At 45.1% G+C, this 26,274-nt stretch overlaps 1 protein-coding gene across 4 annotated transcripts in view; it reads left to right on the top strand.

Annotated features, from left to right (window-relative positions):
- Window positions 1-8,012: 8,012 nt before the first annotated feature.
- Window positions 8,013-26,274, top strand: part of INO80 (INO80 complex ATPase subunit) — a 134,614-nt gene continuing 116,352 nt past the window's right edge. For all 4 annotated transcript variants that reach the window (XM_035259798.3, XM_035259801.3, XM_078334318.1 and 1 more), the window contains exon 1: window positions 8,013-8,264. The gene's annotated coding sequence lies outside the window, so the exon portion shown is untranslated. The remainder of the gene's footprint in view (window positions 8,265-26,274) is intronic.

The raw sequence follows: 26,274 nt of genomic DNA on the forward strand, positions 1-26,274 counted from the left end.
CCTCGCCCGGCCTTTTTTTTCTTTTTTTAAGATGCAGTTTTGCTCCTGTTGCCCAGGCTGGAGTGCAATGGCAAGATCTTGGCTCACTGTAAGCTCTGCCTCTTGAGTTCAAGGGCTTCTCCTGCCTCAGCCTCCCAAGTAGCTGGGATCACAGGCATGTGCTACCAAGCCCGGCTAATTTTGTATTTTTAGTAGGGATGGGGTTTCTCCATGTTGGTAAGGCTGGTCTCAAACTCCAGACCTTAGGTGATCTGCCCTCTCAGGCTCCCAAAATGTTGGGATTACAGAGGAGAGCCACCGTTCCCGGTCGAGGTCAGTCTTTTTTAACTTAATCATTCTAGAGGTTCAATTTGCATTTTCTTTAAAAATGGTGTGCATTTTTAATGTGTTTACTGGCCATACATATATATTCTTATTTTTAAAATTTTTTAATTTTAATATTTATTTTTCTCACCCAGCCCAAAATGTCACATACATACATATTCTTTTTTTTTTTTTTTTTTTTGAGACAGAGTCTGGCTCTTGTTACCCACACTGGAGTGCAATGGCACAATCTTGGCTCACCGCAACCTCCTGGGTTCAAGCAATCCTCCTGCCTCAGCCTCCCGAGCAGCTGGGACTACAGGTGCACACCACCATGCCCAGCTAATTTTTGTATTTTTAGTAGAGACAGGGTTTCACCTTGTTGACCAGGATGGTCTCAATCTCTTGACCTCGTGATCCACCTGCCTCGACCTCCCAAAGTCCTGGGATTATAGGCATGAGCCACTGCGTCCGGCAAGAACACTTTAAAGCAAGTATTTTGAAAATATTTTTTCATAGTCTGTAAATTCATTTTATTTTTATTATTTATTTATTTACTTATTTTGAGACAAAGTTTTTCAGTTTTGTTGCCCAGGGTGCAGTGCAATGGTACAATCTCAGCTCAGACATGATCTCAGCCCAGACATGGTGGGGCGAGTTGGCTTATGCCTGTAATCCCAGCACTTTGGGAGGCCAAGGCAGGCAGATCACCTGAGGTCAGGAGTTTGAGACCAGCCTGAGCAACATGGTGAAACTCTATCCCTACTAAATATACAAAATTAGCCAGACATGGTGGCACATGCCTGTAGTCCCAGCTACTCAGGAGGCTGAGGCAGGAGAATCGCTTGAACCCGGGAGGTGGAAGTTACAGTGAACCAAGATCGAGCCACTGCCCTTCAGCATAAGCAAGAGGAAGACTCCATTTCAAAAAAAAACAAACAAACAAAAAATGTCTTTCCAAGTATAGGAGATTTTAATCTTGATGAAGTCTAATTTATTACAGTTTTTTTTTTTTTGAAACCAGCTATTGTTTTTGTATCCGCTGAATGAAATCATTGTCTAACTCAAGATCACAATTATTTCCTCTAGTATTTTCTTCTAGAGGTTTTCTTTTAGGTTTTAGAGATTTGGGTCTATGATCCATTTCAAATTAATTTTTTCTGGCTGTTCCAAGTCAAGGGTCAAGGCACATTATTTTGTATATGAATAGCCAATTATTCCTACAATCAATTTAGAAAAGTTTATTTTTTCTTCATTGAATCACCTTGGAACCTTTGATGACAATCAATTGACCAAAATATGTAAGTCTACATCTATAATTTTTTTTTCAGTATAATAAACTATAACATAATCTTTTTTTTTTTTTTTTTTAATGAGACAGAGTCTTGTTCTGTCGCCAGGCGCCAGGCTGGAGTGCAGTGGTGCGATCTTGGCTCACTGCAACCTCTGCCTCCCTGGTTCAAGCAATTCTCCTGCCTCAGCCTCCCAAGGACATAAATTTTTTTTTTCTGTTTTTTGAGATGGAGTTTCGCTCTTATTGCCCAGGCTGGAGTGCAGTGGCACAATCTCAGCTCATTGCAGCCTCTGCCGCCTGGCTTCAAGTGATGCTCGTGCCTCAGCCTCCTTAGTAGCTGGGATTATAGGCACCCTAGCCTAGGACATCAACCTTTTTTTTTTTTTGAGACAGAGTTTCACTCTTTTTGCCCAGGCTGGAATGCAATGGTGTGATCAAGGCTCAATGAAACCTCTGCCTCCTGGGTTTAAGCAATTCTCCTGCCTCAGCCTCCCGAGTAGCCGGGATTATAGACATGTGCCACCATGCTTGGCTAATTTTGCATTTTTAGTAGAGATGGCGTTCCTCCATGTTTGTCAGGCTGGTCTCAAACTATCAACTTCAGGTGATCTACCCACCTCATCCTCCCAAAGTGCTGGGATTACAGGTATGAGCCACTGCACCTGGCCTGTGCCATACAGTTTTAAACAACCAGATCTCATAAGGGGAACTCACTTATCACCACGGGGATAATGCTAACCCATGTGTGATAAATCCACCCCCATGATCCAATTACCTCTCCTGAGGCCCCAGCTCCAACATTCGGAATCACATTGCAACATCAGATTTTGTGGGGACAAACATCCACACCAAATATTTCATGGCTTGTTATTATAAACTGTATTTTAAATATTTTAACTTTCAATTATTTGTTTCTATTATATGAAAATATAATTTTTATATACAGTTGACCCTTGACCAACACAGATTTGATCTGCACAGATCCATGTACATATGAATTTTCTTCATCTCTCCGCCACCCCAAGACAGTAAGACCCTTCTCTTCTTCCTTCTCCTTCTCCTTAGCCTATCAGTGTGAAAGCAATGAGGATGAAGACCTTTATGATGGTCCACTTCTATGTAATGAATGGTGTGGTGTTTTAACCGGAATTCATTTCCCTCCTCTCCCCTTCCAGTTTAGCCAAGTAGAGACTCCACTCCAGGGTGGTGCAGCCAAGACCACAGGGCTTCCTCTCTCCCTAGCTTCCAGTTGGAGAGCCATCTTCCTGGTAAGGGCAAGACGTCAGCAGTTCTCATCCAGCTCCCACCTACCTGTTGCTGATACCAAATTCTGGGCTAATGTGCAGGGGTTCTTTCTTCTCCCTGGCCCTTGCTGTGGGACAGAGGCTGTACCTTGGGGGTGGCTGTGCTGAGAACACTGAGGCATTCATTGCTTTAGTAGTGGTTCTGAAGGTGGTCCCACACTGAGGCAAACCAACACCTGTGGCTTCTACACCGCATCCACTGAGTTCTCAGCTCCTAGTCAGAAAAATCATTTGGAGAATTATGTTATTGTCTCTCCCACACTTCAGAGACTTGGCCTAGAGATTTTGCCTGGCAGGAGCAGCAAGTTTTAAAACAAGTATCTCCTAAAAGAAAAGGGCGAAGTGGGGGTTGGGGAGGGAAGCAAGCAGCTCCTCATCTCTTCCCAGAAGGACTGACTTAATTTGCAACAGAGTGGGAGAATTTAAGCCTAAGGGTTCTCTTAAAAATAATGGAAGTTGTGATGAGGCAATTGGGAGGAGTCGTTGGATATACAGACTAAAATGTAGGTTGGCTAATGTGCCCAAGAGAATAGGAAAAGTAGACGTTTGGAGAAGCCTGCCTTGGGACTGAACGAATCTCAAACCTTGACCTTGACAACAATCTCCTTAAAGGAGCCTGAATTTGATTGGATTATTTCTGAGAAGGAATTTGTGAACAAGGGCATTACTGAAAGGAATAGAGCAATCAGTAGTGAATGGAATTTAACAGCTAGAAGTGCTCAGGGAAAAGAGTCAAAGAGATCCCTGCCAAAATCTTTGTTATCCCAGGGTGACTGTAGACATATCCCAGATTGCGGGACCTGGGGAACGAAGATCAGAGGCTTAGAACTGTTGGGAGTAGGAGCCTGGGTACAGTGGCCAACGTCTGTGATCCTAGTACTTTTTGAGGCTGAGGCCGGCAGATCACCTGAGGTCAGGAGTTCAAGACCAGCCTGGCCAAGATGGTGAACCCTGTTTCTACTAAAAATACAAACATTACCTGGGCATGGTGGTGCGTGCCTGTAATCCCAGCCACTTAGGAGGCGGAGGCAGGAGAATTGCTTGAACCTGGCAGGCAGATGTTGCAGCGAGTCGAGATGGCAGCACTGCACTCTAGCCTGGGCAAAAGTCAGACTCTGTCTCAAAAAAGGCCAGGCATGGTGGCTCATGCCTGTAATCCCAGCACTTTGGGAGGCTGAGGCAGGTTGATCACAAGGTCAGGAGATCAAGCCCATCCTGGCCAACACAGTGAAACCCTGTCTCTATTAAAAATACAAAAAATTAGCCAGGGTGTAGTGGCTGGCACCTGTAGTCCCAGCTACTCAGGAGGCTGAGGATGGAGAATCGCTTAAACCCGGGAGGCGGAGGTTGCAGTGAGTTGAGATCAAGCCACTGCACTCCAGCCTGGGCTACAGAGGGAGACTTCGTTCAGAAAAGGAAAAAAAAAAAGCTGTTTGGAGTAGGGAATAGGTTGCACTAAAGCATTCCACCCAGTCACTAAGCAAATAAAAAGCAAATAACAGAACCAGCCCTTTAATAGCAGATCAGTACCCAAGAGTTACTATATTATTTTATTATTTATTTTTACAGGGTTTCACTCTGTGGGCCAGGCTGGAGTACAGAGGTGCGATCCTGGCTCACTGCAGTCTTGATCTATTGGGCTCAAGCAATCCTCCTGCCTCAGCCTCCCAAGAAGCTGACACTACAGGCATGCACCACCATACCTGATTAATTTCTGTGTTTTTGTAAAGACAAGGTTTTATCATGTTGCTCAAGCTGGTCTTGAACTCCAGTGCTCAAGCAATTTGTTAACCTCAGCCTCCCAAAATTCTGGGATTACAGGTGTGCGCCACTGTACCTGGCCCAATATATTATTATTATTATTATTATTATTATTTTGAGATGGAGTCTCGCTCTGTAGCCCAGGATGGAGCGCAGTGGCATGATCTCGGCTCACGGCAACCTCTGCCTCCTGGGTCCCGGTTTAAGCAGTTCTCCTACCTCAGCCTCCCAAGTAGCTGGGATTACAGGCATGAGCCACCATGCCCAGCTAATTTTTGTATTTTTTAGTAGAGACCGGGTTTCACCATGTTGGCCAGTCTGGTCTTGAACTACTGACCTCGTGATCCACCCACCTCACCCTCCCAAAGTGCTGCGATTACAGGCATGAGCCACTGTGCCTGGCCCTAGTATATTGTTTTAAATACACCAGTTTCCCACAAACATATTATGAGACTTGTAAAAAAACACTGGAAAAAAATACTCTGGAAAAAAGCAGGAAACATATACTGCCTGCAATTGCAAACAGATGTTCCATTTAAAAGGCTTCAAAAGAACTAATTATGAAGGAAGGTATGACAACAAAGTCAAATGACACAGAGATTATGATCAATGAAGACAATAGTTTTTTTTTGAGACACAGTCTTACTCTGTCACCCAGGCTGAAGTGCAATGGCTCATTGCAACCTCCGCTTCCCGAGTTCAAGCTATTTTCCTGCCTCAGTATCCTGAGTAGCTGGGATTACAGCACCATGCCCTGCTAATTTTTGTATTTTTAGTAGAGACGGGATTTCACCATATTGGCCAGGCTGGTCTCAAACTCCTGACCTCCTGATCTTCCTGCCTTGGCCTCCCAAAGTGCTGGGATTAAAGGTGTGAGCCACCATACCCAGCCTATTATTATTTTTTGAGATGGAGTCTTGCTCTGTCGCCCAGGCTGGAGGAGAGTGGTGCAATCTAGGCTGACTACTATCCCTGACTTTCAAGTTCAAGCAACCCTCTCACCTCAGCCTCCCAAGTAGCTAGGACTACAAGTGTGAGCCACCACACCCAGCTAATTTTTGCATTTTTTTAGTAGAGTCAGGGTTTCACCATGTTGGCCAGGCTGGTCTCTAACTCCTGACTTCAAGTGATCCTCCTGCCTTGGTCTCCCAAAGTGCTGGGATTACAGGCACGAGCCACTGTGCCTGGGCATATTTTCTAATGTATTTTAAACAACAGTGATTTTAGACCAGTGAGACCCATGTCAGACTTCCCAACTACAGAACTGTAAGATAATAAATGTATGTTATGTTAAGCCACCATACTGTAGTAATTTTTTAGCCAAGCAATAAAAACCTAATATAATAGACAACCTACATTTGAACTTTAGAGGAATCTACAGCTTGTTATTTTGCTAACTTAGTGACTTATCTTTCTTTTTTCTTTTTCTTTTGGTTTATGCTCCAGTCAGAACAGCTCATTGCTACTCAAACATTATGCTAGTTGGTTTTCTTTCTTTATTTATTTTTTGAGACAGAGTCTTGCTCTGTTGCCCAGGCTGGAGTGCAGTAGTGCAATCTCAGCTCATAGTAACCTCTGCCTCCTGGGTTCAAGCAATTCTCCTGCTTCAGATTCTTGAGTAGTTGGGATTACAGGCATGCACTACCATGCCCAGCTAATTTCTGTACTTTTCTTTTTTTCTAAATTTCTGTACTTTACTAAAAAGATGGATTTCACCATGTTGACCAAGCTGGCCTCAAACTCCTGACATCAAATCTGCCTCTCAAATTGCTGGGATTACAGGCGTGAGCCACTGTGCCTAGCAACAAATTTAACTTTTTAAAGCCCAGTTAATTCAGCACAAGAAGGCTACTTGATTACCTTAGACAAATACTTTTCCGATAAATGCTAAGGGCCAGATGGAAATGGATTAAAAAATGAGACACAGCCGGGCGCTGTGGCTCACACCTGTAATCCCGACTCTTAGAGTCAGAGGCAGGAGGATAGCTTGAGCCCAGGAGTTTGGAACCTGCCTGGGCAGTATAGTGAGATCCCGTTCTCCACAAAAAGGGGGGGGGGGAACCACCAAAAAGACCAAAAAAAAAAAAAAAAAAAAAATTAGACACAAACGAACGGAAATAACGGCATATTTAACTTTTAGTAAGTTAGAATTCTTATCTACACCTAGGCTTTCCACTAGATAATTCTCACCACAAATCCTGGTAGTTGAGTCGATTACATTTCTTCTCTTTCTTTCTTTCTTTTTTGTATTTTTAGTAGAGATGGGGTTTTTGCCATGTTGGCCAGCCTGGTCAACTCCTGACCTCAGGTGATCCATCCGCCTCAGCCTTCCAAAGCTCTGGGATTACAGGTCTGGCCTATTTTTTATTTTTTATAGAGATGGGGTCTCCCCATGTCGGCCAGTCTAACGGACTGCTCTAAATTCCCGGCCTGAGGTGATCCTCCTGCCTGGATCACCTCAGGCCAGGAGACTGGGCAACATGGCGAGACCCTTCCCCCAAGTTTAGAAAACGTGGGTGGCAGCGGACTCAAATTGTATTGTTGGCATAGGTAAAGGCAATTATTCACTTTTCAGAGGCATAGTGTGTGGATGTGAGAACAGGTTGGCATTTCCGACAAGACGTCTGCGTGTTCCCAAGTCCTTGTATCCTAAAACCTTCACTTAGACATATTATCTAACTATGCTCTCTTACCTAACCTATCGCGCTCTTGGTCCCAGAGTCTAAATGGCAGCCCCAAACTAATTACTGTATAGTAGAGTACACACCAGGCACTTCCCGACAATCTACAACCCCACCCAAAGGGGTCAGAAACTGGTAATAAAATACCAGCCGCGAACCTTTCCTTCCCCTCAAGTTGTCAATTTGGCGACACTTTTCCACCTCTAGCTTGCGGGCACAAATATTCCCAGGATCCCGGGCGGTTTCAATCGACGTTACTTCCGGGAAAAGTAACATTGCTTCGGCAGTTGTGGGCCTACAAAGCTCTCGCGACATTTCCTCCCGCGAGATCTGCTTGCTCACTGTAGCGATGACATCCTCCTCCTCCTCCCCGCTGCCTTTCGGCAATCTTCGCCAGTCCCAGCCTCGACCAATCTGTACTCAGATAGCATGGATCAGGGTCTCCCCTGGAACCCCGGTCCGCACCGGGCGTCAGGCGGCAGCGGCGGGGTGCAAGCTGCACGAGGCCGACGGCAGCGGTACTGCGGGTGGCCACGGGCAGGCGACGAGCAGTGAGTGTGGGCGGGGCGGGGGTAAGCCACCCGAGTAGCGGCTCGATTGTTCTGGCCTGGCTATGGCGCCTCTCCTCCCCCCCGCCATGGCTCCCCGTGTCCCTGCTCCGCTCCTCTCAGTGAGTGAAAGTGGCCGCCGCCGCCGCCGGCCCAGCGCCCGCAGCCGCCTCAGCGCCGCCGCCATCTTGGGGTCCCAGGAGCCGCGGAGGGAGCGAGCTAGGAGCGTCCACGCCCAACGCAGTCACCGTCCCACGGCCTCAGAGAGCGAACCGCGGCTCCACCGTCGGCGGGGCGACCCCCCCCTCCGGACCCCGCCCGCACTCCGCCCCCCCTCCGCCGCCGCCGCGGCGGCGGGGCCCGGCGGCCCGAGGTGAGGCGACTAGACGTGGGCGGGCGAACGGAGTGGGGGTTGTGTAGGCCTTGTTGCGCCCCTCTTTGCGGGCTACAACTGGGCCGCGTCTTAAAGGGGCCGTCGCCCCCGGCCCTTCGATTTGTTGGGGTTAGTATGGAGGATGGGTGTGGACACTCCCCGCAGGGTTGGGACCTCAGGGACTTAGGGCCTAGTCCTTCCCGTCTCATATCTCGAGAGACCTGGGGGTCACGCGTTGACCTCAGCTACCTGAGGAAGCCCGTGGGGCGCCCACACGTGGGGAGTGTGTTAGACCAGGTGCACGTGGGACCCGGTGGGGCGGTGTCGGGCTAACACGTGTGTAGGTTTGGGGGTGGGCAGGGGCAGGGCGGAGGCTGGAAGGCGTTGAGTGAGAACCCTGTGAGGGGTGTATATCTTGTCATTTTAAACAAATGAGATCTAAGGACTTTTTAGTGTAAGTGTCAATTTGTAAGGAGCAAGTTGAGATGTGGTTGAATGGTGCACGCTGCTGGCGGGTGTTGGGTGGGGGCAGGCTGACACCTGCATAGACTTGGGAGTGTGTAGGTGACACCCCTTCTGGTTTTTCAGTTTTTTGTAGAGCTACCAGGCAAGTGTCATCCTATTTTGACATTCCTTCTTGAGCTTGCTGATGAAAAGTACTACTTCCGTAATCACCGAGGCTGGAAGCCCCCTACAGTTTATTAGTGACAGAGCCCAGGAAGCCACTTACTATTCTAGTTAACAGCCAACTGTGTCTGGAATTCTTTGATTCAGTCTCTAGTTTCATGTACTTGTTAAGAATGGGAGAAGGAATTTGGAGGTTGACCTGGCTAACATGACAGGTTAGTTTTTTAGTGACTTCATGATTTCCTTTGCCAACAAAATTATTGTGGCTTTTCAGTGGCAACTTAAAAAAATTAAATAATAGTTTTATTGAAATGATTCACATACCAAAAAATTCAGCTTTCTAAAGCATATAATTCATTGATACTCAAAACTTCATTAAGTTCTATAGCCATCAACCACTATTTAATTCGTCATCCCAGAAAGAATCTCTAGAAGCCATTTAGCAGTCACTCCCCATTCCCTCTCCCTGCCAGCCTCAGGTAACCGCCAGTATATTTTCTGTCTAGATTTGCCTATTAAAAAGAATCATACAGGCCGGGCACGGTGGCTCAAGCCTGTAATCCCAGCACTTTGGGAGGCCAAGGCGGGTGGATCACGAGATCAAGAGATCGAGACCATCCTGGTCAACATGGTGAAACCCCGTCTCTACTAAAAATACAAAAAAAATTAACTGGTCATGGTGGCGTGTGCCTGTAATCCCAGCTACTCAGGAGGCTGAGGCAGGAGAATTGCCTGAACTCAGGAGGCTGAGGCAGGAGAATTGCCTGAACCCAGGAGGCGGAGGTTGCGGTGAGCCGAGATTGCACCATTGCACTCCAGCCTGGGCAACAAGAGCGAAACTCCGTCTCAAAAAAAAAAAAAGAATCATATAATATGTGTCTTTCTTTGCCTGGTTTGTTTCGCTGAACATGGTGTTTTCATTGTTCATCCATGTTGTAGAATGTATCAGGACTTCATTCCCCACCCCCCTTCTTTTTTTTTTTTTTGAGATGGAATCTCGCTCTGTAGCTCAGGCAGGAGTGCAGTGGCGAGATCGTGGCTCAGGGCAGCCTCCACCTCCCAGGTTCAAGTGATCCTCCTGCCTCAGCCTTCCGAGTAGCTGGGACTACAGGCACCTGCCACCACACCTGGCTAATTTTTTTTTGGTATTTTCGAGTAGAGAAGGGGGGGCGGGGGAGGGTTTCACTGTGTTAGCCAGGATGGTCTAGATCACCTGACCTCGTGATCAGCCTGCCTAGGCCTCCCAGAATGCTGGGATTACAGGCATGAGCCACCGCGCCCTGGTGAGTGAATCTGTCCGTCCGTCCTTCCTTCCCTCTTTCCTTCCCTCCCCTCCTCCTTCCCTCCCTCCCTCCCTCCCTCTCTCTTTCTCTCTTCCTCTTCCTTCCTTCCTTTCTCTTTTTCTTTTTTTTCAACCGAGTTTAGCTCTGTCACCATGCTGGTGTACAATGGCGGGATCTCGACTCATTGCAACCTTCGCCTCACTGGTTCAATCGGTTTTCCTGCCTCAGCCTCCTGAGTAGCTAGGACTACAGGTGCACACCACCACACCCGGCTAATTTTTGTATTTTTAGTAGAAACGGGGTTTTGCCATGTTGGTCAGGATGGTTTCCATCTCTTGACCTCGTGATCCGCTCACCTCGGCCTCCCAAAGTACTGGGATTACAGGCGTGAGCCACCGTGCCCAGTCCTTTATTTTTATAATTTTTTTTGAGACAGAGTGTTGCATTGTCACCTAGGCTGGTGTGTGGTGGCGCGACCTCAGCTTGCTACAGCCTCCACCTCCCGGGTTCAAGCGATTCTCCTGCTTCAGCCTCCTGAGTAGCTAGGATTACAGGTGCCCGCCACCATGCCCAGCTAATTTTTTTGTATTTTTAGTAGAGACAGGGTTTCAGTATGTTGGCTAGGCTATTCCCCAACTCCTGACCTCGTGATCCACCTGCCTCGGCCTCCCAAAGTGCTGGGATCACTGGCGTGAGCCACCGTGCCCAGCATTGTTTTTTATTTTTATTTTTTCTTTATCGGAGACTGAGACCCTGTTGCCCAGGCTGGAGGGCTGTGGTGCAGCCTTGGCTCACTGCAACCTCCACTTCCCAGGTTCAAGTGCTTCTGCCTCAGCCTCCTGCCACCACGCCTGGCCAGTTTTTGTATTTTTGGTGGAATGGGTTTCACCATGTTGGCCAGGGTGGTCTCGAACTCCTGACCTCAAGTGTTCCGCCTGCCTTGGCCTCCCAAAATGCTGGATGACAGGGATGAGGCACTGCACCTGGCCTCATTCCTTTTTTAATGCCAAATAATATTCTATTCTGGTTGCATTTTATGTTTGAAATTTTCAAGCTCTTCCTCCTATAAAACAATTTGAGATTATGTGTGGTAAACGTTGCATACTTTCTAGACTTTAAAATAAATTTTGTTTTAAGGTATTCACTTCCATTATTTAGTTTACTGTGTTCGTCTACATTTTATTTCAGTAGAAACCAAATTAATTTTTGAAAGTCTGTAAATTGTGACAGGAAATAATAATGATCACATTTGTGTAGAAAGCACAAATGTGATTAGAAAAGTTGATGTCTAATAAAAACATTTTGAGTACATCAAGGTGGAAATGTGATTAAGTGAAAGCAACACATCAAGAGCTGTGATGCTGGGCGTGGTGTCTCAAGCCTGTGATCCCAGCTACTCAGGAGGCAAGCACTGGCACAATCATAGCTCACTACTCTTGAGCCCCTAGTGAGCTATGATTGTGCCATTGCACTCCAGACTGGGTGCAGAGTGAGACCCTGATCGTGCCAGTGCATTGCAACCCAGGCACAGAGTGAGACTCTGTCTCTTAAAAAAAATTTATAAGCTGTGGGCTGGGTGTGGTGGCTCACGCCTGTGATCCCAGCACTTTGGGAGGCTGAGACGGGTGGATCACGAGGTCAAGACATCAAGACCATCCTGGTCAACATGGTGAAACCCCGTCTCTACTAAAAAAATACAAAAATTAGCTGGGCATGGTGGCGCACGCCTGTAGTCCCAGCTACTTGGGAGGGTGAGGCAGGAGAATTGCTTGAACCCAGGAGACCGAGGTCGCGGTGAGCCGAGATCGCGCCATTGTACTCCAGCCTGGGTAACAAGAGGGAAACTCCGTCTCAAAAAAAAAAAATATATATATATATAAGCTATGGTGTGAGAAGTTAACAGTTTGTCAGCTGGGCGCAGTGGCTCTTGCCTATAATCCCTTGTACTTTGGGAGACTGAGACTGGTGGGGATCACCCGAGGTCAGGAGTTTGAAACCAGTTTGGCCAACATGATGAAACCCTGCCTCTACTAAAAATACAAAAAATTAGCTGGGCATGGTGATGCACCCCTGTAATCCCAGCTGCTCAGGAGGCTGAGGCAGGAGAATCACTTGAACCCAGGAGGCGGAGGTTGCAGTGAGCTGAGATGGTGCGACTACACTCCAACCTGGGCAACAGTAGCAAAACTCTGTCTCAAAAAACAAAACAAAAAACAACTGGCTAGGGGATTTAATACCTGAATATACAAGTTCGTATTAAATAGGCCAGGCTTGGTGGCTCACACTTGTAATCCCACCACTTTGGGAGGCCGAGGCAGGCAGCTTGCTTGAGCTCAGGAGTTTGAAACCTGCATGGGCAACATGGCAAAACCTTGTCTCTACAGAAAATACAAAAATTAGTCAAGCACGGTGATGTGCACCGGTAGTCCGAGCTACTTGGGAGGCTGAGGTGGGAGGATGGCTTGAGTCCAGGAGGCAGAGATTGCAGTTAGCTGACATAGAGCCGCTGCACTTCAGCCTGGGCGTCAGAGCCAGAGCTGGCTCAGAAACAAGAACAAAATACAAATGAAAGGTAAATGCTAGGCTGCAGTGGATTTTAGAGTGGACAGAGTGGTTAGGGCTAATAGGAGACTGAGTTTTTATAGGAAAACTGTTGAAAAGTTTTAAAGTTGGATCTTAAGCATCAGAATCTTGATATGATAGGCTATAGCATATAGAGATTGAGAAGGGCATAGACAGTAATATCAAACCACTCTTGTGAGTCAGTCAGTATGGTACATAACGTTATATATTGTCATTTTAATGCTCATAAAACTTCCTTCTTGTTATTCTCATTTTACAGATGACAAAATTGAAACCAAGTTAAATCACCTAGCCAGTAAATAACAGGATCAGTATTCTATTTTTGTTGTAATCCTTCTGCCTTCCCAAAAAGTATTTTGAAGAGTATTTTCAGCCAGGCCCAGTGGTTCACACAGGACTTTGCGAGGCAGAGGAGGGAGGATCACTTGAGTCCAGGAGCTTGAGACCAGCCTGGTCAATATAGTGAGACCTCATCTCTACAGAAAATAAAACTGTTGGATGGGGGTGGCATGTGCCTGTAGTTCAGCTACTTGTTAAACTGAGATGGGAAGTTTGCTTGAACCTGGGAGGTTGAGGTTTCAGTGAACCCTGATTGTGCCACAGCATTCCAGCCTTGGCAACAGAGCTTTTCCCTCCAGAGCAGGGTTCTTAACATTTTTAAATGTGTCTTGGACCCCTTTGTAGCCTAAAGAAACCTATTCCCTTGGGCAAGAGGTTTTTTTTGTTTTGAGATGGAGTTCCGCTCTTGTTACCCAGGCTGGAGTGCAATGGCGCGATCTCGGCTCACCGCAACCTTCGCCTCCTGGGTTCAGGCAATTCTCCTGCCTCAGCTTCCTGAGTAGCTGGGATTACAGGCACGTGCCGCCATGCCCAGCTAATTTTTTGTATTTTTAGTAGAGACGGGGTTTCACCATGTTGACCAGGATGGTCTCGATATCTCTTGACCTCGTGATCCACCCGTCTCAGCCTCCCAAAGTGCTGGGATTACAGGTTTGAGCCACCGTGCCCGGCCTGGTTTTTTTTTTTGAGATGGAGTTTCACTCTTGTAGTCCAGGCAAGTACAGTGGCGGGATCTTGGCTCCCTGCAACCTCTGCCTGTTGCCTGAGCCTCCTGAGTGGCTGGGATTACAGGCGTGCATCACCATACTCAGCAAGTTTTTTTTTTTTTTTTAATGAAATGGAGTCTCGCTCTTGTTGCCCAGGTTGGAGTGCAGTGGCCCCTTCTTGGCTTACTGCAACCTCCGCCTCCCAGGTTCAAGCAATTCTCCTGCCTCAGGCTCCCAAGTACCCGGTATTATAGGTGTCCGCGACCACATCTGGCTAATTTTTGTATTTCTAGTTGAGACAGGGTTTTACCATCTTGGCTAGGCTGGTCTTGAACTCCTGACTTGAGGTGATCCACCCACCTCGGCTTTCCTAAGTGCTGGGATTATAGGTGTGAGCCACTGTGCCTGGCCAAATTTTTGCGTTTTTAGTAGAGATGGGATTTCACCATGTTTGTCAGGCTGGTCTTAAACTCCTGACCTCAGGTGATCTACCCACCTCTGCCTCCCAAAGTGCTGGGATTACAGGTGTGAGCCACTGTGCTCTGCCCCCAAGAGGATTTATAAAATCAAAAAGCCTGTGAACACCTTTCTGGAATATGCTCCCTGCCACATTCCTGCAAATTGTGAAGCCACAATTCTGCAAACACATCTCTGAAGACACTTCCAAAGTTAGTATGGCCTTGTGAATCTAATAAGGATAATATTTCATCCCCTGAGATTTTGTAGACAACAGATTCAAAGATAATAAACCAAATATTCAGCCCTCTGTAAGCACTGAAATTCCAAAAAAAAGAACAAAACATTTTTCTCCTTCTACTAATATATAAATGGGAAAACTAAGCACAGCAAAGAGTTTTGCACTTGCACACCTAATTGTCATCAAAGTACTCGAAAATATATTCCTTAAATGGCTTAGTTGGGATGATAATGATGGAAAACATAATGTAGTTATAAAAAGGTCCCATCTGTGGCTCCTGGGTTCAGATTTCAACTCCACTATTGCATAGACGTTTCTACTCAAGTAAGATCTTTATTTAAGTTTTATTAAATTTTATTTATATTTGGCTTAAACAAACATTTATTTCTTATAGTTCTGAAAACTGGAATTCCAAGATAGGGTGCTAGCATCATCAGGTTCCTAGTGACGGCTTTTTTTTTCCTGGTTTATAGGTGGCTACCTTCTTTCTGTTCCTGGATTGGCAGAAAGAGAGAGAGGAAAGGAGCTTTCACAAATTTATTTCTATAAGGGCTCTCATCCCATCATGAAGGCTCCAACTTCAGGACCTAATCACCACAAGATCCTGTTTCCAAATACCTTAGCAATAGGTATTAGGCTTTCAACATGTGAATTTGCGGAGGACATAAACTTTTAATTATTATCTTTGATACATTTGGCTGTGTCCCCACCCAAATCTCATCTTGAATTTTAGCTCCCATAATTACCATATGTTGTGGGAGGGACCTGGTGGGAGATAATTGAATCATGGAAGTTATATCACCCATACTGTTCTCATGGTAGTAAGTCTCACGAGATCTGATGGTTTTGTAAAGGGAAACCCTTTCACTTCGCTCTCATTCTCTCCCGCCTTTTGAGATGGAGTCTTACACCCTTGCCTAGTCTAGAGTACAGTGGTGTAATCTCAGCTCACTGCAACCTCTGCCTCCCAGGTTCAAGAGATTCTCCAGCTGCAGCCACCCAAACAGCTGAGACTACAGAGTCATTCCACCATACCTGGCTAATTTTGATATTTTTAGTAGAGATGGGATTTCACTATGTTTTTCAGGGTGATCTCGAACAGCTGACCTAAGTTATCTGCCCACCTTGGCCTTTCAAAGTGTTGGGAGCACAGGGGTGAGCCACTGCCCCTGGCCTGGAATATGACTTTTATTTTATTTATTTATTTATTTTTTTGAAACAGGGTGTCACTATGTTGCCCAGGCTCATCTCGAACTCCTAACCTTGTGATCTGCCTGCCTCAGCCTCCCAAAGTGCTGGGATTATAGGCATGAGCTGCTGTGCCCAGCTGGAATATCTTTTAAATGAATAATATACGGTTCTCATATTTATGTATTTATTTAGAGACAGGGTCTCAGTCTGTTGCCCAGGCAGGAGTGCAGTGGCATTATCTTTGCTCACGGCAACCTCTGCTTCCCAGGTTCAAGTGATTCTTGTACCTCCACCTCCCAAGTACCTGAGACTACAGGTGTGTGCCCCCACATCCAGCTGTTTTTTGTATTTTTAAGTAGAGATCGGGTTTCAGCATATTGGCCAGGCTTGTCTCAAACTCCTGACCTCAAATGATCATCCGCCTTGCCTTCCAAAGTGCTGGGATTACAGGCATGAGTCAGTGTGCCCAGCTCAGTTCCCAAAAATTATTTGTGGCTGGATGCAGTGTCTCACATCTGTATAACCTCAGCATTTTGGTAGGCAGAGACAGGAGGATTGATTGAGAATAATCTGGACAACACGACAAGACCCTTCTCTACCAGAAAAAAAAAAAAGTTAGCTGGACCTGGTGGTACATACTTAAAGTCCTGGTTTCTTGGGAGTCTTAGGCTGGTGGATTGGAGGCCAGGAGTTTTAGGCTCTAGTGAGACATGGTCTGTCTCACTGTACTGTAGCCTGGGCAGAGAGTGCAAGACTGTGTATCTTTAGAAAGAAAAAGAAGAGGCTGGGTATGGTGGCTCATGCCTGTAATCCCAGCACTTTGGAAGGCTGAGATGGGCACATCACGAGGTTAGGAGTTCGAGACCAGCCTGGTCAACATGATGAAATGCCGTCTCTACTAAAAAAGAAAAATTAGCCGGGCGTGGTGGCACACACCTATAATCCCAGCTGCTCAGGAGGTTGAGGCAGGTGAATTGCTTGAATCCAGGAGGCGAGGATGCACTGAACTGAGGTTGCGCCGCTGCTCTCCAGCCTGGGCCACAGAGCAAGACTCCATCTCAAAAGAAAAAAACGGGAGAAAAAGAAATTTGACTTCAGAATAGAGTCAAGTAGAAAGAATACTGCAATGCACTGTGAATTGTGTTAGGAAAAAGCATGAATAATCTGGAAAATTAGAACTAGCTTGGAAGATGAATATGGCTTGACAGGTTTTTTTTTTTTTGAGATGGAGTCTAGCTGTGTCACCTAGGTTGGAGTGCAGTGGCGTGATCTCGGCTCACTGCATCCTCCACCTCCTGCGTTCAAGCAGTTCTCCTGCCTCAGCCTCCTGAGTAGCTGGGATTACAGGCACCCACCACCATGCCCGGCTAATTTTTGTATTTTTAGTAGAGACGGAGTTTGACCATGTTGACCAGGCTGGTCTCGAACTCCTGACCTCCTGAGCTCGTGATCTGCCTGCCTCGGCATCTCATAGTGCTGAGGTTACAAGCATGAGCCACCGCTCCTGGCTGGAGTGGTTTGTTTTTGAAACTCCTTTTTTTATTTCTTTTTTGAAATGGAGTCTCGCTCTGTTGCCAGGCTGGAGTTCAGTGGTGCTCACTGAAATCTCCGCCTCCTGGGTTCAAGTGATTCTCCTGCCTCAGCTGCCTGAGTAGCTGTGATTATAGGAGCATGCCACAACGCCCGGCTAATTTTTGTATTTTTAGTAGAGATGGGATTTTACCATGTTGGTCAGGCTGGTCTCGAACTCCTGATATTGTGATCTGCATGCTTTGGCCTCCCAAAGTGCTGGGATTACAGGCATGAACCACTGTGCCCAGCCTGTTTTTGAAACTTCTTTCTTCCCACCCCTCACATGGAGTCTTGCTCTGCTGCGCAGGCTGGAGTGCAGTGGCCTGATCTCGGCCTACTGTAGCCTCTGCCTCCTGGGTTCAGCGATTCTCCTGCTTCAGCCTCCTAAAGGGGTTTACAGGCATATGCCACTGTGCTCAGCTAATTTTTTTGTATTTTTGGTAGAGATGGGGTTTCTCAAAGTTGGTCAGGAAGGTCTTGAACTCCTGACCTCATGAACCTCCCACCTCGGCCTCCCAAGGAGCTGAGATTATAGGCATGAGCCACACCTGGCTTTTTTTTTTGAGATGGAATCTCGCTGTGTCACCAGGCTGGAGTGGAGTGGCACTATCTCAGCTCACTGTAACCTCTGCTTTCCTGGTTCAAGGGACTCTCCTACCTTAGCCTCCTGAATAGCTGGGACTACAGGTTTCTGCCACCCTGCCCAGCTAATTTTCATATTTTAAGTAGAGACGGGTTTCACCACGTTGTCCAGGCTGATGTCAAAACTCCTGATCTCAGGTGATATGCCTGTTTGTGCCTCCCAGAGTACTAGGATTATAGACATGAACCAACACTGCTGGCCTATTTTATTTTTAAGTGTTAATTATCCTTTATTTGATACTACACATAAACCACATCCTAAAGTGCTTTTCAGTAAGCAAAAGGAAGCATTTTAAATACAAGGAATTCTAATTAGCTTGGCATGGTTAAGGCCAAAAATGTAGACATTGCTGCCTTATCTTCAGCTGTTGCTGTTAGGAGGCAAATAAACAAAACACAGGTGAATCATGCTTGGGTTCTGAGACATGAAGGAATTTTGCCAGTATTTAAATATGTTCGAATAACCAGTTATGTAAATCTAAATATAAAACCAATCAACAATAGGTTTTAAGATGGCGTTCACCACCTTGATGAAAAGTTGAAGATTATTAATGAAGTTCAGTCATATCTTTAGAAGGGGAAAAGAGTGATAGCATTTACCTAATTGGAATTGCTATTAAAATTTAAAAAAAAACAAGACCTTCATGATAGCTCACACCTGTCATCTCAGCACTTTGGGAGACTGAGGCCGGCAAATCACTTGAGTTTAGGAGTTTCAGACCAGCCTAGGCAACATGGCAAAACCCCCATCTCTACAAAAAGTTAGCCGGGGCCAGGTGCAGTGGCTCACGCCTGTAATCCCAACACTTTGGGAGGCTGAGGTGGGCCGATCACGTGAGGTCAGGAGTTCGAGGCCAGCCTGATCAATATGGTGAAACCCTGTCTCTAAAAAAAAATACAACAAATAAAAAGAACAACAACAATAACAAAATTAGCCAGGTGTGATGGTGAATACCTGTAGTTCCAGCTACTCTGGAGGCTGAAATGGGAGGATCACCTGAGCCAGGAGGTCAAGGCTATAGTGAGCTGTGATCCAGCCACTGCACTCCAGCCTGGGTGACGAGCAAGACCCTGTCTAAAAAATGTAAGAAGTAAAATTTAAAAAATAAATCATATTCATTTAACCACAGCCAGTTTTTCTTCTTTCTTTGAGACAGAGTTTCACTCTTGTACCCAGGTAGGTGTGCATGATCTCAGCTCACTGCAACCTCTGTCTCCCAGGTTCAAGCGATTCTCCTGCCTCAGCCTCCCTCGTAGCTGGAATTACAGGCGCCCACCACTGTGCCTGACTAATTTTTGTATTTTTAGTAGAGATGGGGTTTCACCATATATACCAGTCTGGTCTCGCACTCCTGACCTCAGGTGTTCCACCTGCCTCAGCCTCCCAAAGTGTTGGGATTACAGGCATGAACCACTGTGCCTAGCCGTTAGTAGTTTTTTTAGGTAAGCTATCAATCAAGTCTGCCTTTTCTTTCTTATTGATGCTGGCGAAGATAATTTTTGTTTCAGGGATGCACTTAGGATTCTGCAAATACCGTATCAGGGTATCCTCTCCCCAGGTGATGCTTTTTTTCTTATTGGCATGTGTGTAAGAGAATCCAACAGCCTGAGCTGTCTTCTTTCTGAAGAGACTGTGGAGATTTGGCCCAGTGTTTTGCTGGCCTCCCTTTACCATGCTGTAACACTGAACATGCTTCTGAGCAAAAATATTCTTGCGTTTTTCAATATCACCCTTATTTAATTCTCTGTTTTGTAGAAAGGTTCCCGTTCTGAAGGTGGATGTCCTGCTCTCTCAGTGTCTACTTTATAGTGTTAGAAATAAATGAGGCAATACATGTGACATGCTTAGCACCATTCCTGACACAGTGTTTAATAAATGGTGTATATTATTAGTCTAATTGAACCCCCATTTTGTAGTGGAACTACTGAGACCCAGAGAGGGTAACTGCCATTCCTAGTCTGTTTGTGGTGTATCAGTGGATTCATCTCACAGCTCTTGACTTCATCTTCTTTCTTCCTTACCATGCTGTTCCCACTGAGAGTTGTATCATTTAATTCAGTTAAAATTACTGCTTCATGAAAGTATTCTGTTTGACACTGTAATGGTGGACACATGACATTATGCATTTGTCAAACCCATAGAACTTTACAGCACAAAGAGTAAACCTGCCTTCCTTCCTTTCCCTTTCATTTAGACATAGGCTCACTCTGTGGTCCAGGCTGGAGTGCAGTGGCACGATCCCAGCTCACTGCAACCTCTGCTTCCAGGCTCAAGTGATTCTCCTGCCTCAGCTTCCTGAGTAGCTGGAATTAAAGGTGCCTGCCATGACCCTGGCTAATTTTGGTATTTTTAGTAGAGACGGAGTTTCACTGTGTCGGCTGGCTGGTCTGGAACTCCTTGACCTCAAATGATCCACCTGCCTTGGCCTCCCAAAGTGCCGGAGGCTCTTTTCTCTCAATAAAGCCTGAACTTAAGAACTTTCTTCTTGCCTGCGGTCCGGTTTTTTCCGAACGAGCTCAGTCCTCCCGCAGAGGGTAGGTCGGACACTGGGATTAAAGGCATGAGCCACCATGCCCGTCCTATTTAGTTATTTTTTAATGACAGAGTCTTATTCTGTCACCCAGGCTGGAGTGCAGTAGCATGATCATGGCCCACTGCAGCCTCCATCTCCCAGGTTCAAGCAATTCTCCTACCTCAGCCTTCCAAGTAGCTGGGATTACAGGTGTGCACTACAATGCCCAGCTAATTTTTGTATTTTTAGTAGGGATGGGATTTCACCATGTTGACCAGGCTGGTCTTGAGCTCTGGCCTCAAGTCATCACCCACCTTGGCCTCCAGAAATCCTGGGATTACAGGTGTGATCCACTGTGCTGGGCCTAAGGGTAAACTTTAATGTATGCAAATATAAGAAAAATTTTAAGAGGTCAAGGAATTTCAGGAATGCAGACCTTAACGGGAGAAACTATCACAAATGAGTGAAGCAACCTTGCTAAAAGGGAGGAAGGTGCCGACTTAAATAATTCTGGAAATGAATGGAATTTGTAAGACAAAAGGAACTGTACTTATACTTTAATTGATAAAGTTACTTCCCAAGGGGATAGAAGTTTACAATTCTTATACTGATTGTGTATGTATATACTACAATTGAATTAAGTAAATGGATAGCAGGAGGCAGGCTTCTCACGGTTGGAGTAGAATTTACAGTTAAGCAAGGGGTGGAGACTAGAATAATCTTTGTGGTAATGGATTTGAGCTGTAGATATCAGTACAAAATGTTAAGGTGTAGAAATATTTATTATAGATATATGTATATACTTGAATTAATATACACACATATATTTCTATTCTTTGTCAGCTGAGAAAGTTGAAAGAAACAATACCTAGGAGTGTGCCTAGTGCCCAGATCTTAGTTTCTCTTTTTTTTTTTTTTTTTGGACAGGGGTCTTGCTCTGTCACCCAGGCTGTAGTGCAGTGGCATGTTCACTGCAGCGATGACCTTTTGTACTCAACCTATCCTCCCACCTCAGCCTCCCAAATAGCTGGCACTGAGACTGCAGGTATATGCCACAATGCTCAGCTAATTTTTTTTTTCTTTCTTTTGAGACAGGTCTGGCCCTGTCACCCAGGCTGGAGTGTCGTGGCGTGATCTCAGCTCACAGCAATCTCTGTCTCCTAGGCTTAAGCCATCTTTGCACCTCAGCCTCCCAGGTAGCTGGGACTATAGGTTCTTGCCACCACATACAGCTAATTTTTGTGTTTTTCATAGAGATGGGTTTTGCTGTGCTGCCCAGGCTGTTCTTGAACTCCAGAGCTGAAGTGATTCACCTGACTCGGCCTCCCAAAATGCTGGTGTTACAGGCATGAGTCACTGTGATCAGCCAAATTTTTCTATTTTTATAGAAGAGGGGGTCTCCCTATGTTACCCAGGCTGGTCTTGAACTCCTGGTCTCAAGGACTCCTCCCACCTCAGCCTGCTAAAGTGTTGGGATTACAGGTGTGAGCCAACACACCTTGCCCCAGATCTTATTTTCTAATACTATTCTTCAATAAAAGAAACTAGGGCTTCTTGGAGAAATGGTTAATTTTGTGCTGGAGGCAGGAAATATATATATATATATATATATATATAAGATGAACCTTGAGTATCTTGTTGTACCAAAAAATAAGGAATTGGTTTAAAAACAATAACATTTCACATTGACGGGCCTATGGCAAAGGAGCAAAGGAACCAGCTGAAAGAGTTTCCAGTGGCCAAAGCTGGAACAATTTGAGTAGGAAAATTAAAGCAGAATTGGATTATGATCCAGAGTATGAAATAAAGTTTTATATTGATATAAACAAATGATTGAATGATTGAGTACATTAAAATACTCCTTGAAATACTCCAGTGGCATAGTTTTATGTCCTGAGAGCCTCTAATTTGCTGGATATACTTCAGACTATTGGAGTACTTAATCTTGTGGGACTTTGAAGTCACACTTCTTGGATTCCAATCTTGGCCCACTTCTGTTTATATGATCTTGGGCGAGTTAGTTAAGCTTGGTTTCTTTGTATGTAAAATGGCAGTTGTAACAGTATCTACATCATACAAAGTTGAATTAATGTGTATGTAAAATGCATACACATTTGAAATATTTGGCACATAGCTCTCAATAGAATGTGTGTGTGTGTGTGTGTGTGTGTGTGTGTGTGTGTATGTGTATGTGTAGCCTCCTTACTATTTGAGAACATAACAAAATTTGGATCCCCACTTGGAATTCTTTATAATGGAGGTGCCTGCCCCCCAAGCTTCTTGCATAAAGGAAAATGTCTAACATTTAAAGAAGTATATATCAACCACCTGGTTTGATGTAAACATCTCCTTGTCCATTGTTAGACCATTAGTGAATAGAGTAAAAGTAATTACATTTGCTCTTTATTTAATCATCATAGATATGACTGACTGAAATATCTACAGATTGAGAAGCAGGATCCAGTTAGTGTATGTTCAACTCATGTTTATTTGCAGATGGTTTGTCTTTGGGATGAATTACCTGAGCTTTGATTTTCAGTCTTCTTTGGGGAACACAGTTCCACATAACTTCTCTGTTACTACCCAGACTGGTTAAGTGTGTCCCCTCCCAAAATGAAACTGCCTTTTAGTAAAACTAAATATAAAAGGGAATTTTGTACAGAATACTTAATTCTGTACAATATAAACACTTAGAAGAAGTTGTTCGGGCGCGGTGGCTCAAGCCTGTAATCCCAGCACTTTGGGAGGCCAAGGTGGATGGCTCACTTGAAGTCAGGAGTTTGAGGCCAGCTTGGCCCACGTGTTGAAACTCCGTCTCTACTAAAAATACAAAAAAAATTAGCCAGGTGTGGTGGCGCATACCTGTAATCCCAGCTACGTGGAGGCTGGGGCAGGAGAATTGCTTGAACTGGGAAGCAGAGGTTGCAGTCAGCCAGGATTGGACCACTGTACTCCAGCCTGGGTGACAGAGTGAGACTCCCTCTGGGGGAAAATAAAATAAAAAAGTAAGGGCCTAGCAGTAACTAGAGAGTGCAAGGCAATCAGCCCAGGATTACCCCTGAACATAGCTTAGGAAGTCATATATGTGAGTATGATTCTGAAGCATACAGTTTACCATTAACGTGAAGCTGTTGGCAGGGCAGCTAAAGTAGGATCAGACTTCAGATTCAGGATAATGAAGATTAAAGAGCCAGAGTTCAGGGTGTGGAACAGGCTATTCAATGAATTGTTCTGAAAACATATTGAATAATTCTTTCACCCTTAGCAGTGATAGTATGAGCCTGTGGTCAGGTGAATTTTAAAGAACTCTTTGCTTGAAGTGAGATAGGTCTGAGAGGAAGTTAAGAGACATATTAAAGGAACTCTTATTGTCTGGAATGTGGGGAAGTAGTAAAAGATTAAATTGAAAAAGGTAACTCAAAATCAGATTATAAAGGTCTTTGAATTTCAAGCTGAAGAATTTAGATTTTATTGAGTTTTGGACCGCTATTGAGGAACTAATGACATAATCAGAGTAATGATTTTGGGCTGGGCACAGTGGCTTACGCCTATAATTCCAGCACTTTGGGAGGCCAAGGCAGGTGGATCACTTGAGGTCAGGAGTTTGAGACTAGCCTGGCCAACATGATGAAACCCCATCTCTACTGAAAATACGAAAAATTAGCTGGGGATGGTGGCGGGCACCTGTAGTCCCAGCCGAGACGGGGGAAATGCTTGAGCCAGGGAGATGGAGGTTTGCAGTGAGTTTGAGATTGCCCCACTGCACTCCAGCCTAGGTGACAAAGCGAGACCCTGTCTCAAAAAATAATGAAAAACAAATGATGGTTTGGGAATGCTGATCTGGCAGTATCTGCCAGGATGGATTAGAGTGAGAAGAACCTGGAGGTGGGAAACTCAATTAGGAAGTAGTAGTTTAGATGTGAGATGTTAAGAAGCTAAATCAAAACACTGATAATGGGAAGAAATTGACATATTCCAGATATTATTCCCAAAGAAGAATTAACTACACATTGGGGCCCATTGCATGTCCGGAGAGAAGTAGAAGGGGGTGTAAAAAATGATTCATAGATTTTGAGTCTGAATAATTGTTATATAAAAAAGACAGGTGAACTAGCTGCTGTGGAGGCATATGAGAAGTTTGAGTTTGTAGGGGCTAGAAAGCATCTAGAAATGTGGATTGTATGCTTTGCAAGTTGAGAGCCAGAGGGTCAGTCGTACCGCAGTGTTAATTGAATTCCTGGTAGAAGATGAGATTTTTTATTTTTTAATTTTAAAAACAGTTTTGCTCTTGTTGCCCAGGCTGGAGTGCAATGGTGCGATCTCAGCTCACTGCCTCCCGGGTTCAAGCGATTCTCCTGCTTCAGCCTCCTGAGTAGCTGGGATTACAGGCATGCACCACCACGCCCAGCTAATTTTGTATTTTTAGTAGAGATGGGGTTTCTCCGTGTCGGTCAGGCTGGTCTTGAACTCCTGACCTTAAGTGATCCATCCGTTTCGGCCTCCCAAAGTGAAGATGAGATTTTCTAAGAGGTAGGGATAGATGACAGAACTTTGGTGTACTCCACATGTAGAATAAAGTTACAGTCAAGGAGGTAAACAAGGAATAGTCCAAGTTTTCAAAGAAAAGTAGAGTATCTAAAGGCGAGAGTCACTCAGCAATACGAACTTCCTTTCATTCATTCTGATAAACAGTGGTTATCAGAGAGTATGGTTCTCAAATATATTAGACCCAACTCTCCTTTTTTATTACAAATTATTTTAATATGCCCTTTGTAAAATTGAAATGAAATCTATAGGTAATATAATCTGTATGTAATTTTAAAAAGGAGTATGATGCACTAATTGTAATATATTGGGGAAACATAAATAAGTTAAAATGCAAATGCATGGGCATGACCCATAATCGATGACATAAGAAATAGTCTTTTTTCGGCCGGGCACGGTGGCTCACACCTATAATCCCAGCACTTTGGGAAGCCGAGGTGGGTGGATCACAAGGTCAAGAGATCGAGACCATCCTGGTCAACAAGGTGAAACCCGTCTCTACTAAAAATACAAAAATTAGCTGGGCATGGTGGTACGTGCCTGTAGTCCCAGCTACTCGGGAGGCTGAGGCAGGAGAATTGCTTGAACCCAGAAGGCGGAGGTTACAGTGAGCCGAGATCGTGCCACTGCACTCCAGTCTGGGTAACAACAGCGAAACTCCGTCTCAAGACTATTTCATTTTTCTTTCTCTTTTTTTTTTCTGAGACAGAATCTCACTGTGTTTCCCAGGCTGGAGTGCAGTGTGGCTCAATCTGATCCTGGCTCACTGCAACCTCCACCTCAGGTTCAAGGGGTTCTCATGCCTCTGCCTCCCAAGTAGCTGGGACTACTGGTGGTTTGCCACCATGCCCAGCTAATTTTTTGTATTTTTATAGGAGACGGGGTTATACTATGTTAGCCAGGATGGTCTCCATCTCCTGACCTAATGATCCGCCTGTCTCAGCTTCCCAAAGTGCTGGGATTACAGGCATGAGCCACTGTGCCTGGCAAGAAATAGTCATATCTTTTGTACTAGAATGGAAAATTAGCTTGACTAAGAGTTACAGATAAAGTCTATTTGTGTTGGTGGCTCAAATATCACAACAAATAAGAGAGGAAACTATTGAGCTAAGTTGAAATAAAAGGATGGAATGATTTGCTCTTCAAGCTCTTCCAAGATGAGGCGGGGAATGACTTTAGAATTTTGAGGAAGAGGTAAAGGGTTTGAAGTCATCTCTGTAGAGAATGAGGAACAATTGATAGAAGGTAGGTAAAAGGGTTATTGAGAAATATCAAGTGTTTTGCTGAAGTTGGACAATAACGGATGAATCA

This window comes from Callithrix jacchus, chromosome 8 (assembly GCF_049354715.1).
Source record: "Callithrix jacchus isolate 240 chromosome 8, calJac240_pri, whole genome shotgun sequence".
Lineage (NCBI taxonomy): Eukaryota > Metazoa > Chordata > Mammalia > Primates > Cebidae > Callithrix > Callithrix jacchus.